At 39.4% G+C, this 18,988-nt stretch overlaps 1 protein-coding gene and 1 long non-coding RNA gene across 2 annotated transcripts in view; one reads left to right on the forward strand and one right to left on the reverse strand.

Moving 5' to 3' along the window:
* Positions 1–250: 250 nt before the first annotated feature.
* LOC144282224 (uncharacterized) lies at positions 251–2,803 on the reverse strand. Its single transcript, XR_013350561.1, has 3 exons — positions 2,492–2,803; positions 2,285–2,321; positions 251–831 (listed from the first exon to the last, which is right to left on the reverse strand). It is a non-coding gene; the product is annotated as an uncharacterized LOC144282224 (long non-coding RNA).
* NAV3 (neuron navigator 3) overlaps positions 2,646–18,988 on the forward strand; it is a 1,006,607-nt gene continuing 990,264 nt past the window's right edge. Inside the window, exons 1-2 of the mRNA XM_077845591.1 lie at positions 2,646–3,154; positions 11,703–11,774. The gene's annotated coding sequence lies outside the window, so the exon portion shown is untranslated. The remainder of the gene's footprint in view (positions 3,155–11,702; positions 11,775–18,988) is intronic.

An 18,988-nucleotide genomic window follows, 5' to 3' on the forward strand; every position in this document is an offset into this window, starting at 1 on the left:
TCATGAGAGACAGAGGAGAGAGGCAGACACACAGGCAGAGGGAGAAGCAGGCTCCATGCAGGAAGCCCGATGTGGGACTCGATCCTGGGACTCCAGGACCATGCCCTGGGCTGAAGGCAGGCACTCAACCACTGAGCTACCCAAGGGATCCCCTCTTTATATACAAAACAACTTCATCTCTAGTCACAAGTCAACCTCTAGCTGTCTGTTAATATCTCCTATTCACTTCTGAGTCAAACGCCTCATGAGAATTATCTTTAAAAACATCTTTTTTTATTTTGAGGGTAGTTGACACACAATGTTACATCAGTTTCAGGTGTACAACATAGTGATTCCACATCTCTATACATTATGCGATGCTCACAAGTGTAGCCACATTCTGTCCCTAGACAGTGCAGTTAGTGTATCATCAACATATTCCTTATAGCTGTGCCCTTTATTTCTGTTACATATTCACTCTGTAACTGGAAGATTATCCTTATTTTCTTCTTTGACTCATTCCTCAGGAGTGGGGCAACTGATTCCACCAAGTCAATGAAATTGCCATTTCTGGCCATCATCTAATTATCCGATCTAATGGACTATTTTCAGACTTCATTATGGTTTATCTCCGCAGCATTTCATTCTCTGTAGTCGGTTTTCCTTCTTTGGATTTTCTGGCACAGTTCTCTCAGGGTCATCTCGTGATTTCTTTCCAGTCTCCTTTGCCAATTCCTACTCTTGTTTCCATTCTAAAATGTGAATGATCAATTTTTCTGTTCTTTTTGTGTGCTTTCTGGACATCTCATTCTCTTCTGTGACTCCTATTTATAGGCTGAGGATTCATGAAGTCTAAAGGGAGGTAAATGAATAAATACTTTCTAAACAATACATCTTGTCTCAGGAATGATTTAAAACTGCTAATAAGGATATGAGAAAATCCAACTGAGTAGCATAAAATCAGTATGAGACAGAAGGAACAAAGAAAAATAAGAGAGAAAATATCACCCAGGAGAAATGAGCTAACTACACTGTAAGTCCTAAATTTAGTCTTAAGCTTTTGAGAAATCAGTGAGAAGAGGGTGAGATCTCATCATGGTCATGCATTCAAAAATGCCCGTAGGGTACCAGTTGTTTAGAAATCCAACCATTGCTACATATCATAGTAAACACTGTGGAACAAGCGTTTGTCTTGGGTGGAATGAGACGGAACAAAAGTTCCCCTCGGGGGTGGATGAGGAGGCCTCCAAAGAGTATGGATCAGATCTTCAATGTCATCATTCCAGAAGATGAACTCATGAGTTCCCAGAGTCTGTATCTTCTAAACACCTTCCATTTAGACAATGGCATCCGAATAAGATTCAATTTAGTTAAAGCAGTTCTGTGACAGGCCAATGTAATATAGTTTACATTCCTAAGGAAGCATTTTAGTGTATCTTGAGGTGAAGGTAATTTTGTCTTGCAAGCCATTCTCCCTGAATATTCTCATAAAACAGCTTTTGCTACCCACTGAGGACATTGAAATTCTACTCTGTGGCAAGTATTTAACCCAACAGACTTATATATCTAGCTTTAATCTAAATACTTAGTAGTTACCTGCACCTTGATGTGCCATAGGTATCTCAGTTTCCAAAATGTATCCATTATTTCCCTCCAAACTGATTTTTTCCTAGCGCTCTGACAGGGAATGATAACATCATGTACCTAGTCTTATCCAGAAATCTTGAAGGCACCCTAGACTTTTGTTTCTTTTCCCCCTGAATCTTGCACACAAAAAATACCCACATCCTTCTAAAAAAATGCCCACAATCCTTCTGATATACTCTCCTTTTATCTTGTGTCTCTGCCCTGCTTCCTAGCTCCACTGCCCCTATTTGGGTTCTTTTGGGACCTTATCATTATTTGCCTGTACTACTACACTATTGCACTATTGTCTTACCTGGCTTCCTTGGTCCTAGTCTGGCCCTTCCTCCTTGAATCCACTTTCCATCTGATTCCCTTTTGTATCTCTGGCATTACCACAGTGATTAGCACATGGCAGGCAAATCAGGTATTTTTATTGGATGGATTCATATATGGATGAACGTTCACACATGCGGGTCTTATGAGAGGCACTATTGTAATGTTCCTTTCTAATAACGGAATAATTATATCTATACTCATTTATGCACTGTCATGATTAAGGCAAGTATTTGTTTAGAGTAATAAGTAATGAAATATTGTTTCCCAGATTCTGAGCTTTTTCTTTTTTCTTTTCTAATTTTTCCTATGGGCAGCCACTTGAGGAGAAGACCAAAGAACTCACTTCTCACATCATTGTTAGAAGAAACTCCAAGAGAGGCCTAAAGAGGAGAGAGGGAGAAGGAGGTGGAGATGAGGAGCCTTACAGCAGCTGTGAATCCACTAACAGCCTGGAGGTGGGAGGTAAGGGATTGAGTCAGAAAGGCAGTCAAGATTTAATTAAAGACCCTGGTATGGAGAAGCTCATGTGAGGAGAACAAAGAAAACTCACCTGCAACTGGCTGGTATTTGTGGGGAGAGGATGAAGGGAGGAGATTTATATGAATGTTAAAAATATGTCACAATGTGGGAGGGAGCCCATAGGGAAAACTGTAAGATAAGTGCATGAAGCCTGATTGGTTGAGGGCTTAAGTAACATTAGGAGAGGCTCTTGAGGGGAATAATTGCACTTAGGCAGCTGATTGCTACAGCCTCTGGAAGTGTGGTGGCTGTTTTATCCAAGTAGAACTGTGCTATGAGTTAGCTAATGGAAGGGTGTTGGAAATCCATGCAAACTTCATCTTGGTCTCACCTCTACTCTACGTGGGTGAGAGAAGGGAATGAGTCATAAGCATCGCTTTATGATGCTGGCCCTGGAACTCACAGGAAGCAGTATGAATACTTCAGTAGCAGTCTTACCAAAGAACTAAACCGGACAGGACAGTAGATTTTGTACAGGGTAGTAATTCTGGATAAATAGCCAGATTATGACTTTCAGAACAGGTTCTGTCCTACAGACCTGTGTACTGATCAACAGAGAAGATCTCCTGGAGAAAGAACATTTAATTAAATCTCTTTAAGTCATGAAGCCACCTATCTGTTTCTATTTAAAGGCATATTGCATCTCTTACTTCCTTTTGGCCAAAGGACAAGAGGAAATAAAAAGGAAAGGAAGGTAAGATTACTATTCTTATTAAATCTCTAATGACAATAATTTCAATAACAGCCAACGTGTATTAAACACATGTGTTTAGGGCATCGGTCTCAGAGCTTTAGTTGTATTGTTATTTTTTATTTATTTAATCCTTGCAACAACTTTGGGATTTGTATAATTTTGTTACCAGGACACACCTCCTTACAGTAGAAGATTATAATTATGGAAAGATGGGATTCCAGCTGAAGATGCTGCTTCTGTGGCCCATCAGGTGCTCTAGGGAAGACTGTGTTACTTAAAGCTTTGGTGTGCTCGACTTGTAATTTACAGATATAATAGCTACCATAAAGAATTATATTGATGATTAGAGATAACTTTATATAAAGGGTCTAACATGATGGTCACCATGGAGAAAGTGGGTGATAAAAGGGAATTAATGTCAGGTCCTCTTTGATTAAACTCTCTTTGTTCTTGTATTTTATTTTATTTTATTTTTATTTATTTATTTTTGTTCTCATATTTTAAAGTCAGGATAAAATTAGTTATCACTGTTTTCTTTTTCAAGCCCTGCTATCTATCTATCTATCTATTTATTTATTTATTTAAATAGTGTTTTGTTTTTTTTTAATTTTTAAAGGGAGTTCTAAGGAGATAAACAGACCAACTCATAATGAGAATGGGGAGATGTTCTTGACTCTGGCTAATGATTTTTAGTCAGTTCCATTCAATAGTAGACAAACTTAGAGCCCAAAGAGTTAATGTTATAGCCAGGTATTCCCAGTCTTTCCCAAGTTCATGACCCAATGTCTGGTAAAGGGCAAAACAGAAAGAAAAGTTCCAGGAATGCAGGACTGAGCCAGGCCAGATTATTTTAACTTATTATTTGGCCTTCCAAAGAGCAGAGCAAAGCACCAGTAACAGAGATAATATATTTTCTGATAATATAGTTCTGATAATATATTTTCCCAAACTAGACTCAGGCAATCTTAGTAAACTGGCATAGGTTGGTTTTTGATAACTTCAGATGGTCAAAGCATATTTGAGTGTTTTCAGAACAGCAAAAGATGTAAGTGATAAATAGTGGGGATACTGACCTCTTGAGGGAATGGTTCATGAGAAAACTAATAACACTACCAGTTTCTATCATTAATGTCCTGGGGAAGCTATAGAATTATTCAGGGGCTTGATCTTAATTATCTTCTAATGAAGATTTGATTTCATTTGCTCTTTGTAATCTCTCATTCTCATTCCTCTTTCCATACACATCCCTTGTTTTTAATTTCATAGCGTTAACATGTTCCATGCTTAATATTCTCAGTACAACAGCTGAGCTCTTCAGAGAAAGACTGTGTCAGTCTCACAAATAATATAACGAGTTATGTGAGGGCCTCACTTTACTACCGCTAGTCATATTTTATGTGATGCGTCTACTCAGCAGGAAGAAGGAATGAAGGATTCAGGGAGAAGCAATGTGATATCCACTCCTGTAAATCTTTTTAACTGCTGCTCTCCCAATTTGCTTTAGCCTTATTAAAAACTATCTTTTAGGCTTTTCCATATTTTTTTAAAATAAAATTTTCCTTATATCGAAGTGCTACATTGAGATTGTATAAAGAAACAAAGTTCTGTAAGGCTCATTGTGAAAAGGCACCAATAACTTTAATGGGTTGTTACTTCTTAATTTTTCAGTTTTAGATGTTATCTACTACTTTCCGACTATGGGAGGTGAAGGCTTAGCTCTCTTTCCCTCCCCTCCTCGCCCACCCCAATCGCGCACACACACACACACACACACACACACACACACACCATCCATCCATCCATCCATTCCGCCATCCTCTCAGTAAAGTTTCATAGTACTGAAAAATTTCATTGGATCTATATGCATTTAAAGAACTACAACTATGCAAATGCTAGTTACACTTGAGTAATGTAATATAATTATTTTTATGGACAAATTGGGATTTTCCTGGAATTCATAATTATCTTTTTGTTGATGATTATTCTTTTAATGAGTTTATCACAAATTCAAGCCCCAATTCGCACCCAGCTGTCTAAATCTCTCATGAACACATCCGATATTCTATCAGTTTCATCTTTGGGAAATAACTTCCCCAGGAACTTCTAACTCACTTAAATTTAGGCAGTGGCTTTCAAAACTTGCTTTCAATCCCTGCTGCCCAGCTGTCCTTGGATCTTATCCTGGTATTTCCTTCCTCTCCTTTCTTGTGTAGGAACCTCTGGTTCTTCAGTTCTGAGTCTTTTTCTTCATCTGCTCTGGCATTTTATCGGATAACATCCATCAGTAGCTGCCTGAGAAAGAAAGGATAAGCGGCAAAGTTTTTGAGACTTGCATATTTTAAAATGTATTTATTCCACCTTCAGACTCAATTATAGTCAGGAGTGATAGTTTGTTGGATACAAAATTCTAGGAGGCAAACCATTTTCCTGTGCAATTTTAAAGGCATCGTTCTGTTGTTTCGCAGCTTCTGCTGTTGTTAATGAGAAGCTGAAATGCCATCATTATTTTTGATGGTTTGTGTGTAAAACCTGTGGTCTCTGAAAGCTTTTTTTTGTATTTGTTCTTCCTAGTGGCCTGAATTTTTACAAGAATGCACCTTAATGTGGGTCTGTTTTCACCCACCCTGTTGGACATTCAGCCTGGAAACTCACATCCTTCAATTCTGTTCATATTTTCTGAAGTTGATTTTTATTTCCTCTTTCTGCATGTTCTTCTGGAACACCCCTATTTAATGAGGTTGGATCTCCTGAATTAATTCTCTGATGTTCCTATCATTGTTCTACTATAGACCAATTCCGTATTTTTCTATTTCTGAGTGATTTGCTTAATATTTATTTCAGGATTTCTATTGTGTTTTTAATTTCTACAATCATTTAAAAAAATTTTAAACATCAGCTTCATGGTGATGTTTAAACTATATGGTGTGTATAATTTATATACAACAAAGCACACCCATTTAAGTGAACAGTTTAGTCAATTTTGACAATGTATGTTTAATCAGTATATGAACCATTTCAATTATACCAAAACATTTTTTGTGCTCTTGGCTGGCTTTCATCATACATCTTTTTTCATCCTTTTACTTTAAACCTATTTTTACATTTAAAGTGGCTTCTTGTACACAACATATACTTGGATCTTTCTTTCCCAATCAATACAGATGATAACCTTTGCCTTTTAATTGTAGTGGTTAGACCATTTTCATGTAATGCATTTATCTATCTGGTTGGGTTTAATTGACCATTTTACCATTGACTTTTTGTTTGTCCCATTTAGTCATTGGTTATTTTTCATATTTTCTGCCTTCTTTTGGATTAATTGGATTATTATTATTTTTTTTTTAGTATTTCATTTTATTTCCACTGTTGGCTTATTCACTCTAACTCTACTATCATCTTAAAAAAATTTTTTCAAGAACTCTTTTATTTCCAAATAGCCTTTTAAAAAATCCATCCTATTGGTTCTTGGATATATTTTTCTCTTTATTTCTGTGAGTATATTAATACATTTTGAGCTTTTCTTCTCACTGCAGAGTTTTTCCAATTTGCTTTCTTCTATCTGTTTGTTTTATCTCTTTCACATCAGAGGCTTTCCTCAAATGTTTTTTAACATACTATAGGAGGGTTCCATTTTGGATAATGACCTACCAACTATAGTGGATCCTCACTTTTTGGGAATTTTTAAGGTGAGGCACAGCAAGAGTAGTAGCAGTGATAGAGGGAGAACACAGTCAACAGGTGCTGAGATGAAGGGAAGCTGAGTCACAAGAATGAGTAACAGCTGACCACTGCATTTCAGGGGATGCCTGTTGCTTGAGTGGGGATGAATGACCTACCAGATTCATGAGGGCAAACCACATGGCTACTGGAATAGGTTTCTGAGTCTTCCAGTTCTGTGTGTATCTGTGGTCAGAGCACTTGGATTTGAATCCTGGCAATGTGACCTTGAGCATATCACCTAACTTTTCAGTCTTAACTCCTCATGTGTGGGGATAATAACCAGAGATTGTTTCAGAATTTCTATTTAGAGGTGGCTTGTGCTGGCAAGCTGATTGGAAGGGGAATTTATAGTGAGTTGGCCTAGCACATTTCAAAAAAGTCAGCTTTTCATATCAAGCAATGGAGAGTGGCTGAGAGAGAGAAAGAAATAGAAAGTTAAAGATACCTGTTGGCACCATTATTCCTAATGACACTGGTTGGCTTATTATGACTGTTAAATGAAATTACTTATTCTATATTATTCTATTTATTCTATTTATTATTCTATTTATTCTAAATATTCTATTTATTATTATTGATGGTATAAATTATTATAATATTTTTGTTGCCAAGCATATGAATGAAGGAGATATGACAAAGAGGAACAAGAGTTTATTGAAGTGACAGGCAGGTCCTGGTGTCTTGGATCTTACTAACATTGGATCTTACTAACAAGCTTGATCAACTTCTACTCTAAATCTGGAGTTAAATGAGTGTTGGTCTATCCATTGTGTCCAATTCTATCTCTTTAGTGCTCTAGAGCACTCCTCTCCTATGGTTACTGCCTGTAGTTAAAACTGCTCTGTCTTTGCTTTATCACTGCATTATGCCCTCTAACAATTGCATTCCCAGGGAACTCTGTTTATATCGTATACAATGACTTGCTCCGAAGATGCTGTTTCTGGTTTTTAAATTTGTATCTTGTCAGCAAAGTTCAGTTTCAAGTCCCAGTAGCCAGGCACCCCTTCCCCCCTTCCCCCGACTGTTCCCTACATCCAGTCTTTATTCACTTTGCAAATCTCATCACGCCTAGAAGATGGGCTGAGACAGTACATGTGGAAACACGACCCTAAATAAGATACACCAGTAAATATTTTATGATTTTCACAGACAGTTGTAGCTGAGGGTCTTGTGAAACCATACTGTTAATCAAATCTTATAAAGTGTATTTTTCTCTTCTGCTTATTTGAAGCTTCCCATGTGTTCTTATCTAAGTTGAGGCATAGTTTTAAAAAGCCATTGTTGCTGAGGCTTAAAGAAGTAAATGCTCTTTGAGGTGGACTCAAGCATCCATTTGCCTGCCCCGGCTAATGCCTAAAAGCTTGGCATTCCCACGCTCCACACATCTAAGGGCCTGAATTTGCTTTGAGTCAGTCTCCTTCCTCACCACCCTGACTCATACTTCAATTATTTGCTCCTCCCTTTCTCCTTGCTAGATGTAATGCTCTTGCTCTGATTTGGCTTTTCTGAATAGGTTTTAGCCTTGTTTGAATCATTATCGCTATGAAATGTTTACATGAAACCCCTTTGTATAAGGGTGTCCACAGGTCTGACTTTTGGGCCTTACAAAGGACACCACTCTCTGAGCCTTCAGTGAGTCATTTGTTCTTCCCTGGTTCTGGATTGGAAGTGGGTGAATTGAATATTCTACAGGTATTAAGGGCTTTGGATATCACGAAATCACCAGTTGTCAACATTTATTCCCATCAATACTTAACGAAGGAGAACTTTCATATCAATAACACAGTCCCATGAATATAGCTGGATTTTGTGAAATTCCTACTACACTAGTAATATCATTATTCTTTTTTTCTCTCACTCAAAAATGCAGCTGGAAATGTCAGTGAGAGTGACATTATTAATGGGATACTCTTAAATCCACTGTAGTTTATGGAAAATTTATAAACCACATTGCTTTATGATGCATAACAAATTACTTAAGTTATAATTCATTATTGATTAAGACACTTCAGTTAATTCTAAATATTTTTCTTTTTTTAAAAAAAAAAACTTTTTTTTCTTAACTGTAGAATTCTTTTTAGTAGGGACCTGTTTCTGAGAAGCCCCCATGTAAAACAAATTCAGAGGATATCTCACTGGATGAGGGTAGGTACTCAGACCTCAATCTCTTCAGCGTTCTTTGGACCCTGCTGCCCCTCCATGAAGTCCTTAGGGCTTTGCAGAGCACAGTTTGAAAGCCCGATACCTTTGATTATGTCTTACGCCCCAAGCAGTGATTCCATGAAGTTGAACCACTGTGAGAGTTCCTCCAGGATAAGGCATCTAGGAAAGTATTTTTAGGAGGACGCTGTAGAACTGTGAAATCAGAGTCCCACTTGGAGTATTGGAACCAGACTCGGATGCATTGTCCTATTCCATCATTACCACGTCCCTCCAGGCCCTGAGATAATTTTCTGACTCTTCTGTGACTCAGGATTATCAGCCAGAAGGCAAGGACGCCTTCCTTGGCCTGCCATCCTTTCCCAAACTCTCACTGCCATTTCATCTCGATCCATGCTGACCTCACCTGCCTGGCCCTTGTCTTACTGATTGCCCCTCTTTCCATTGTGGCCTCTGGAACCCCCCTTCTCCCATCGACACACTCCATTATATATTCCATACCATTTTTCTCTTTGCTCTGTGTTTCCTTATCTTGGTTAGTGACTGCACTATCCTCCTCCTCTTGCTTTCTGAGTCATCTCTGATTACTCCCTCTCACATACCCTCCACTTCATGTTCAGTCACCAATTCATGTTGATTCTAGGCTCAGAAATGTCTCTAGGGAGGCACCTGGGTGGTTCATTCTGTGAAGTGCCAGACTCTTGATTTTGGCTCAGAGCAGGATCTCAGGGTGAGACTGAGCCCCGCACTGGGCTCTGTGCTAGGTGTGGAGGCTGTTTAAGAGTCTCTCTCTTGTGCACATGCCCCCTCAACCTCCCCCATCTCTCTCTCTCTCTAAAGAAATGTCTCTCAGATGTGAGGGCAATCTGGTTGTGACGTCTGTCACTCCATCGATCACCAGGGCTGATTTGGCCCCTCTGGCTGGCTAGGTGGGTGTCCCCTTCCTCTCTCACTGCTCCATGTGTGACCTTCCCAACGATTGGTCAAAGAGGACAATCTTCCCTGAAAAAAGAGGACTGTTCTTCAGTGGAGGGTGTTGGAGTAGCTGTGTCAGAACCTCCAAACAAGCTCTCAAGGTTCATTTGTAGGGAGCACATTTGTTCTGGAGTCTGTGAATGAAGCTTCCCAGACTCCAGACACATCCAGATGAGGTGCTGCGTGTGGCAGTCTGCCTTTATTAAAAAAAAAAAAAAATAAGGCTCTCAGATCTGACATCATCATAATCCCTAGGCTCTTAAAATAACTTTTTGCACAGAGCTCTGAATATAGTCTACAGTCAAAAAAGTTTGCTGAGTGCAGTATGTATTAGTTTTAATCTTTCCCAAATGCGTATGCCCTCTTTCTTGTCTTTTGTCCTGTTTGTTCATATTCCTTCTGGCTTCAGTCTCATATTTGGATGAAGATATTTAAGATTTCTTTCTATCCAATATTTCCCATGGGCAGTCTTTTGAAAAACTAATACTTGTAACCTTAAGGTGGGATTTTCATGAGGTATTTTTCAAACTTGAGTAATTTTAGTCAATTTTCGTATGTAGAGCAGCAGTTTCCAACCTTGATGTTGTTTTGATTGGGCATTTCAGAGGTCCCTGGGGTGTAAATGGGGGAAATATGGGTAAGTGAGACTAGCACTGTGATGGAGGGAGACCCGTAGGGGAATATGTGTCAGGTGGTCACTTCTACTTGAGGTTATGGAGGTGGGAAGGTTGTAGAGGGCTTCAAAGAGAAAATGGTTTCCACATTTGGAACTTGAATGTTGAGTTGGTGTTCAGATAAGGAAGAAGGGATGAGAAAGTTTAAGATAGGTTAAACCAAAAATAGTAAGATGTGTTCATTGTATTTTATAGAAAGGTTAGGATTTTAATGGTTGAAAGTGGAAATGGACATATCAAGTGGAAAGAACAGTAATAGTTAAGGCATGTGGTTTAGGACATGTCCAGGACTTACCAACAACTCTTTGATCTCATGACAAGATGTATCAAGAGAAAAGAGTAGATAGGCGGGTGGGTTTTAGTTATGGAAAGTCACAAGAACCATAGTAAGTAGTTCAACTTTACAAAATGGGGAGTGCCAGAGTGTTCTTTACATGGGAAAGATAGCACCAGAGCTACGCTGTAAGGTCAGAGTTCTGGTGGACTGCGTGAGGACCTGCAGCAGGGAGAGACTGGTAGGATGCATTGACCAGACTTGGGACTGACAAGTCTCTAATGGTTATTGAAGATTTTGGTGAGCAGATGTCATAACCTTATCTTCCATTTAAGAATGAAAGTTATGGGGAAAGAGGAAAACTAGGCAGATAAATGTTGTGCAGGGCCCTTAACAGTTTGGGTTTGTTTTGTTTTGTTTTTAAGATTTTATTTATTTATTTGACAGAGAAAGAGCGCACGCGCACAAGTAGGCAGAGCTACAGGCAGAGGAAGGGGGAAAGGGAGAGGCAAGCTCTCTGCTGGATCCCATAATCCTGGGATCATGACCTGAGCTGAAAGCAGACACTTAAGGAACTGAGCCACCCAGGCGTCCCTAAGCTTGATTTTTTGAGGAGATTGCTGTTGCTAATGAACCTTGCCTGCAGTGAGGAGGTGGAGTGGCAGGAGAGGAGAAATTGGTGTGGGAGGATTGCTACCTGTTGCAGCGACTATCTAATCATTTATATATTTCTTCCCCTCATCAGCTACCTTTCCAGCAACTACCATCTGTAACAAAAGGAGAGATTTTATGGAAGAAGATTTAAGAAGAACATTAGGTAGGCATTTGTTCATGCTAGCAGTACTTGACATTTTACAGGTTCTAATTCATTGAGTCCTCATATCAATGCTACGTGTAGGGTTTTTTTATTCCTCTCTTACAGTTGGGGTAATCAAGTCTCTGAGAGGGTAAGTTACCTATGCAAGGTCACACCATGAATAAATGCAGAACCGAGATCTAAACTCAGGAATATCCAGATTCAAAGCCCATCCATCTTCAAACAAATGTTGTTTTGCATTTTTGTATTATCTTAGGAAATGTTTTTCTTCTCTTATGAAGTATGGTTGTTGGGGCTGTGCGCTCTGGGAGCAGCTCGGAGGGGCTCGTGCGGCGGCTCCGCGGAGGGGGCTGTGCGGCTGGGAGCCCGAAACCAAGCGCAGGCTCCGGAGCACAGGGCGCCGGGACACAGCCCAGGATCCGGCCTCCCCCGGGACAGGCAGAGGCCGGGAGGGCCCAGGACAGCAAGGACGCTCCTGCCCCAGCTGAGCAGATCAGCGGCCCCGCCCCGGAGCCTCCAGGCCCTGCAGACCGAGAGCTCTGGAGTTCTGCGGGGGCTGAATCCAGGGCTCCAGAGCTGGCCGCCGCTACTGGGGTTGTTCCTCCTGCGGCCTCACGGGGTAAACAACCCCCACTGAGCCCTGCACCAGGCAGGGGCACAGCAGCTCCCCCAACTGCTAACACCTGAAAATCAGCACAACAGGCCCCTCCCCCAGAAGACCAGCTAGACGGACAAGTTCCAGGGGAAGTCAAGGGACTTAAAGTACACAGAATCAGAAGATACTCCCCGGTGGTTTTTTTGTTTTGTTTTGTTTTGTTTTTGTTGTTGTTGTTGTTGTTTGCTTTTTGATTTGTTTCCTTCCCCCACCCTTTTTTTCCTTTCTTTCTTTTTCTTTCTCTTTTTTCTTCTTTTTTTTTTCTTTTTTTTTTTTTTTGTCTTTTCTTTCCTTCTTTCTCTCTCTCTCTTTTTCTCCTTTTCCCAATACAACTTGCTTTTGGCCACCCTGCACTGGGCAAAATGACTAGAAGGAAAACCTCACCTCAAAAGAAAGAATCAGAAACAGTCCTCTCTCCCACAGAGTTACAAAATCTGGATTACAACTCAATGTCAGAAACCCAATTCAGAAGCACTATTATACAGCTACTGGTGGCTCTAGAAAAAAGCATAAAGGACTCAAGAGACTTCATGACTGCAGAATATAGAGCTAATCAGGCAGAAATTAAAAATCAATTGAATGAGATGCAATCCAAACTCGAAGTCCTAACGACGAGGGTTAACGAGGTGGAAGAACGAGTGAGTGACATAGAAGACAAGTTGATGGCAAAGAGGGAAACTGAGGAAAAAAGAGACAAACAATTAAAAGACCATGAAGATAGATTAAGGGAAATAAACAGCCTGAGGAAGAAAAACCTATGTTTAATTGGGGTTCCCGAGGGCACCAAAAGGGCCAGAGGGCCAGAATATGTATTTGAACAAATCCTAGCTGAAAACTTTCCTAATCTGGGACGGGAAACAGGCATTCAGATCCAGGAAATAGAGAGATCCCCCCCTAAAACCGTTCAACACCTCGACATCAAATAGTTAAGCTTGCAAATTCCAAAGATAAGGAGAAGATCCTTAAAGCAGCAAGAGACAAGAAATCCCTGACTTTTATGGGGAGGAGTATTAGGGTAACAGCAGACCTCTCCACAGAGACCTGGCAGGCCAGAAAGGGCTGGCAGGATATATTCAGGGTCCTAAATGAGAAGAACATGCAACCAAGAATACTTTATCCAGCAAGGCTCTCATTCAAAATGGAAGGAGAGATAAAGAGCTTCCAAGACAGGCAGGAACTGAAAGAATATGTGACCTCCAAACCAGCTCTGCAAGAAATTTTAAGGGGGACTCTTAAAATTCCCCTTTAGGAAGAAGTTCAGTGGAACAATCCACAAAAACAAGGACTGAATAGATATCATGGTGACACTAAACTCATATCTCTCAATAGTAACTCTGAACTTGAACAGGCTTAATGACCCCATCAAAAGGCGCAGGGTTTCAGACTGGATAAAAAAGCAGGACCCATCTATTTGCTGTCTACAAGAGACTCATTTTAGACAGAAGAACACCCACAGCCTGAAAATAAAAGGTTGGAGAACCATTTACCATTCAAATGGTCCTCAAAAGAAAGCAGGGGTAGCCATCCTTATATCAGATAAACTAAAATTTACCCCGAAGACTGTAGTGAGAGATGAAGAGGGACACTATATCATACTTAAAGGATCTATCCAACAAGAGGACTTAACAATCCTCAATATATATGCCCCGAATGTGGGAGCTGCCAAATATATCAATCAATTAATAACCAAAGTGAAGAAATACTTAGATAATAATATACTTATACTTGGTGACTTCAATCTAACTCTTTCTATACTCGATAGGTCTTCTAAGCACAACATCTCCAAAGAAACAAGAGCTTTAAATGATACACTGGACCAGATGGATTTCACAGATATCTACAGAACTTTACATCCAAACTCAACTGAATACACATTCTTCTCAAGTGCACATGGAACTTTCTCCAGAATAGACCACATGCTGGGTCACAAATCGGGTCTGAACCAATACCAAAAGATTGGGATCGTCCCCTGCATATTCTCAGACCATAATGCCTTGAAATTAGAACTAAATCACAACAAGAAGTTTGGAAGGACCTCAAACATGTGGAGGTTAAGGACCATCCTGCTAAAAGATGAAAGGGTCAACCAGGAAATTAAGGAAGAATTAAAAAGATTCATGGAAACTAATGAGAATGAAGATACAACCATTCAAAATCTTTGGGATGCAGCAAAAGCAGTCCTAAGGGGGAAATACATCGCAATACAAGCATCCATTCAAAAACTGGAAAGAACTCAAATACAAAAGCTAACCTTACACATAAAGGAGCTAGAGAAAAAACAGCAAATAGATCCTACACCCAGGAGAAGAAGAGAGTTAATAAAGATTCGAGCAGAACTCAATGAAATCGAGACTGTGGAACAAATCAACAGAACCAGGAGTTGGTTCTTTGAAAGAATTAATAAGATAGATAAACCATTAGCCGGCCTTATTAAAAAGAAGAGAGAGAAGACTCAAATTAATAAAATCATGAATGAGAAAGGAGAGATCACTACCAACACCAAGGAAATACAAACGATTTTAAAAACATATTATGAACAGCTATACACCAATAAATTAGGCAATCTAGAAGAAATGGACGCATTCCTGGAAAGCCACAAACTACCAAAACTGGAACAGGAAGAAATAGAAAACCTGAACAGGCCAATAACCAGGGAGGAAATTGAAGCAGTCATCAAAAACCTCCCAAGACACAAAAGTCCAGGGCCAGATGGCTTCCCAGGGGAATTCTATCAAACGTTTAAAGAAGAAACATACCTATTCTCCTAAAGCTGTTTGGAAAGATAGAAAGAGATGGAATACTTCCAAATTCGTTCTATGAGGCCAGCATCACCTTAATTCCAAAACCAGACAAAGACCCCACCAAAAAGGAGAATTACAGACCAATATCCCTGATGAACATGGATGCAAAAATTCTCAACAAGTTACTAGCCAATAGGATCCAACAGTACATTAAGAAAATTATTCACCATGACCAAGTAGGATTTATCCCCGGGACGCAAGGCTGGTTCAACACCCGTAAAACTATCAGTGTGATTCATCATATCAGCAAGAGAAAAACCAAGAACCATATGATCCTCTCATTAGATGCAGAGAAAGCATTTGACAAAATACAGCATCCATTTCTGATCAAAACTCTTCAGAGTGTAGGGATAGAGGGAACATTCCTCGACATCTTAAAAGCCATCTATGAAAAGCCCACAGCAAATATTATTCTCAATGGGGAAGTACTGGGAGCCTTTCCCCTAAGATCAGGAACAAGACAGGGATGTCCACTCTCACCACTGCTGTTCAACATAGTACGGGAAGTCCTAGCCTCAGCAATCAGACAACAAAAAGACATTAAAGGCATTCAAATTGGCAAAGAAGAAGTCAAACTCTCCCTCTTCGCCGATGACATGATACTCTACATAGAAAACCCAAAAGTCTCCACCCCAAGATTGCTAGAACTCATACAGCAATTCGGTAGCGTGGCAGGATACAAAATCAATGCCCAGAAGTCAGTGGCACTTCTATACACTAACAATGAGACTGAAGAAAGAGAAATTAAGGAGTCCATCCCATTTACAATTGCACCCAAAAGCATAAGATACCTAGGAATAAACCTAACCAAAGAGGTAAAGGATCTATACCCTAAAAACTATAGAACACTTCTGAAAGAAATTGAGGAAGACACAAAGAGATGGAAAAATATTCCATGCTCATGGATTGGCAGAATTAATATTGTGAAAATGTCCATGTTACCCAGGGCAATATACACGTTTAATGCAATCCCTATCAAAATACCATGGACTTTCTTCAGAGAGTTAGAACAAATTATTTTAAGATTTGTGTGGAATCAGAAAAGACCCCAAATAAGCCAGGGGAATTTTAAAAAAGAAAACCATATCTAGGGGCATCACAATGCCAGATTTCAGGTTGTACTACAAAGCTGTGGTCATTAAGACAGTGTGGTACTGGCACAAAGACAGACACATAGATCAATGGAACAGAATAGAGAACCCAGAAGTGGACCCTGAACTTTATGGTCAACTAATATTCGATAAAGGAGGAAAGACTATCCATTGGAAGAAAGACAGTCTCTTCAATAAATGGTGTTGGGAAAATTGGACATCCACATGCAGAAGAATGAAACTAGATCACTCTCTTGCACCATACACAAAGATAAACTCAAAATGGATGAAAGATCTAAATGTGAGACAAGATTTCATCAAAATCCTAGAGGAGAACACAGGCAACACCCTTTTTGAACTCGGCCACAGTAACTTCTTGCAAGATACATCCACGAAGGCAAAAGAAACAAAAGCAAAAATGAACTATTGGGACTTCATCAAGATAAGAAGCTTTTGCACAGCAAAGGATACAGTCAACAAAACTAAAAGACAACCTACAGAATGGGAGAAGATATTTGCAAATGACATATCAGATAAAGGGCTAGTTTCCAAGATCTATAAAGAACTTATTAAACTCAACACCAAAGAAACAAACAATCCAATCATGAAATGGGCAAAAGACATGAAGAGAAATCTCACAGAGGAAGACATAGACATGGCCAACATGCACATGAGAAATGCTCTGCATCACTTGCCATCAGGGAAATACAAATCAAAACCACAATGAGATCCCACCTCACACCAGTGAGAATGGGGCAAATTAACAAGGCAGGAAACCACAAATGTTGGAGAGGATGCGGAGAAAAGGGAACCCTCTTACACTGTTGGTGGGAATGTGAACTGGTGCAGCCACTCTGGAAAACTGTGTGGAGGTTCCTCAAAGAGTTAAAAATAGACCTGCCCTACGACCCAGCAATTGCACTGTTGGGGATTTACCCCAAAGATACAGATGCAATGAAACGCCAGGACACCTGCACCCCGATGTTTCTAGCAGCAATGGCCACAATAGCCAAACTGTGGAAGGAGCTTCGTTGTTCACCGAAAGATGAGTGGATAAAGAAGATGTGGTTTATGTATACAATGGAATATTACTGAGCCATTAGAAATGACAAATACCCACCATTTGCTTCAATGTGGATGGAACTGGAGGGTATTATGCTGAGTGGAGTAAGTCAATGGGAGAAGGACAAACATTATATGGTCTCATTCATTTGGGGAATATAAATAATAGTGAAAGGGAATATAAGGGAAGGGAGAAGAAATTTGTGGGAAATATCAGAAAGGGAGACAGAACATAAAGACTCCTAACTCTGGAAAACGAACTAGGGGTGGTAGAAGGGGAGGAGGGTGGGGGGTGGGAGTGAATGGGTGACAGGCACTGGGGGTTATTCTGTATGTTAGTAAATTGAACACCAATAAAAAATAAATTTAAAAAAAAACAAATGGTGCCAAAGGGGGGTGCGAATGAAGTATGGTTGTTAATATATGTCTCCTAAATTGACATCAAATATTCCAAATCTAGGTAGTAATTTAAGGAGCAAATTAAAGAAACCCACACAATCAGACACATCCTTTTCCATTTTCATTCATGCAGTTTAGTTTCTATGCACTGAAAAGCCTGTTATCACAAAATTAGACAGCCACGAATGTAAGTGACATTTTTTTCCCTTTTCTTTTCTGATTACCAAGAGGATCTCACCTAAGATTAGAAAGTATTTTGGTGCATCACCTCTCACGGGAATGTAAAAAATAAATTGATAAATTTATGCACCACTGTGAATTCTTCATGACTGAGTTGTCAATTGCTTCCTTCAGGCAATGAGCCAATGTTTATTAAGTTGCTACAATGGGTATATCGTTTTGTGAGGTTTTGTGCAAAGTGTCAAAAGAAATAGCAGTAGATATGATTTCCATCAAAGACAGTTGTGATCTAATGAAGGAGATGAATAAAATATATAAGAATAGAGGAGAATAAAAGTATATATATATATATATATATATATATATATATATATCACTAGAGATCATGTATGTATCACTATAAAACAATGATTATAGCAATGATAGATACATGTCTAGAGACTGTAAAAATAGCCAGAATTAAGTGGAATTGTTCTCCATAGAAATATGGTAAAGTAGAAAGAACAATTTTCAAATTTTATAAAATTGTAAATCAAAGAAGTCTATGATATTCAAATACTCGTTAGACATTTTTTTTTGTATTTGGGATTTCAGTTTCTCAACCTTATCATCAAGACTCACTGCCTCCCATCATCAATATTTATTGAGCATTTACAGTGTACTAGGCACAATAGAACATACAGAAAACATTGTTCCTGCTCTTGTGGAGCTTACATTCTAAAAGAAAAAAAATACACCTCTTTTAAAATGGTATTTTTGTTTGGTGTTTTCTGCAAGGTACTGAGGAAATAGTCTGTAGGGTGAGCTTTGGGTATAACTTAGCCCCATCATTATTTAAAGAGAGGAAGAGGAAGGATTTTAAAGGCAGACAATGACCTTTCAGGATAGGTAGGGCTTACAAGGAGATAAACACAATCTCATCAACTAAGGAGAGATTTGCTGCAGTAAATAGGATGAGGGAAATAGTTTGTGGGATGCAAGCAAAGGAAGCAAGGTATCCTTAGACATTGAGTGGAGCCAGAAAGA

Source organism: Canis aureus, chromosome 13 (assembly GCF_053574225.1).
Source record: "Canis aureus isolate CA01 chromosome 13, VMU_Caureus_v.1.0, whole genome shotgun sequence".
NCBI lineage: Eukaryota > Metazoa > Chordata > Mammalia > Carnivora > Canidae > Canis > Canis aureus.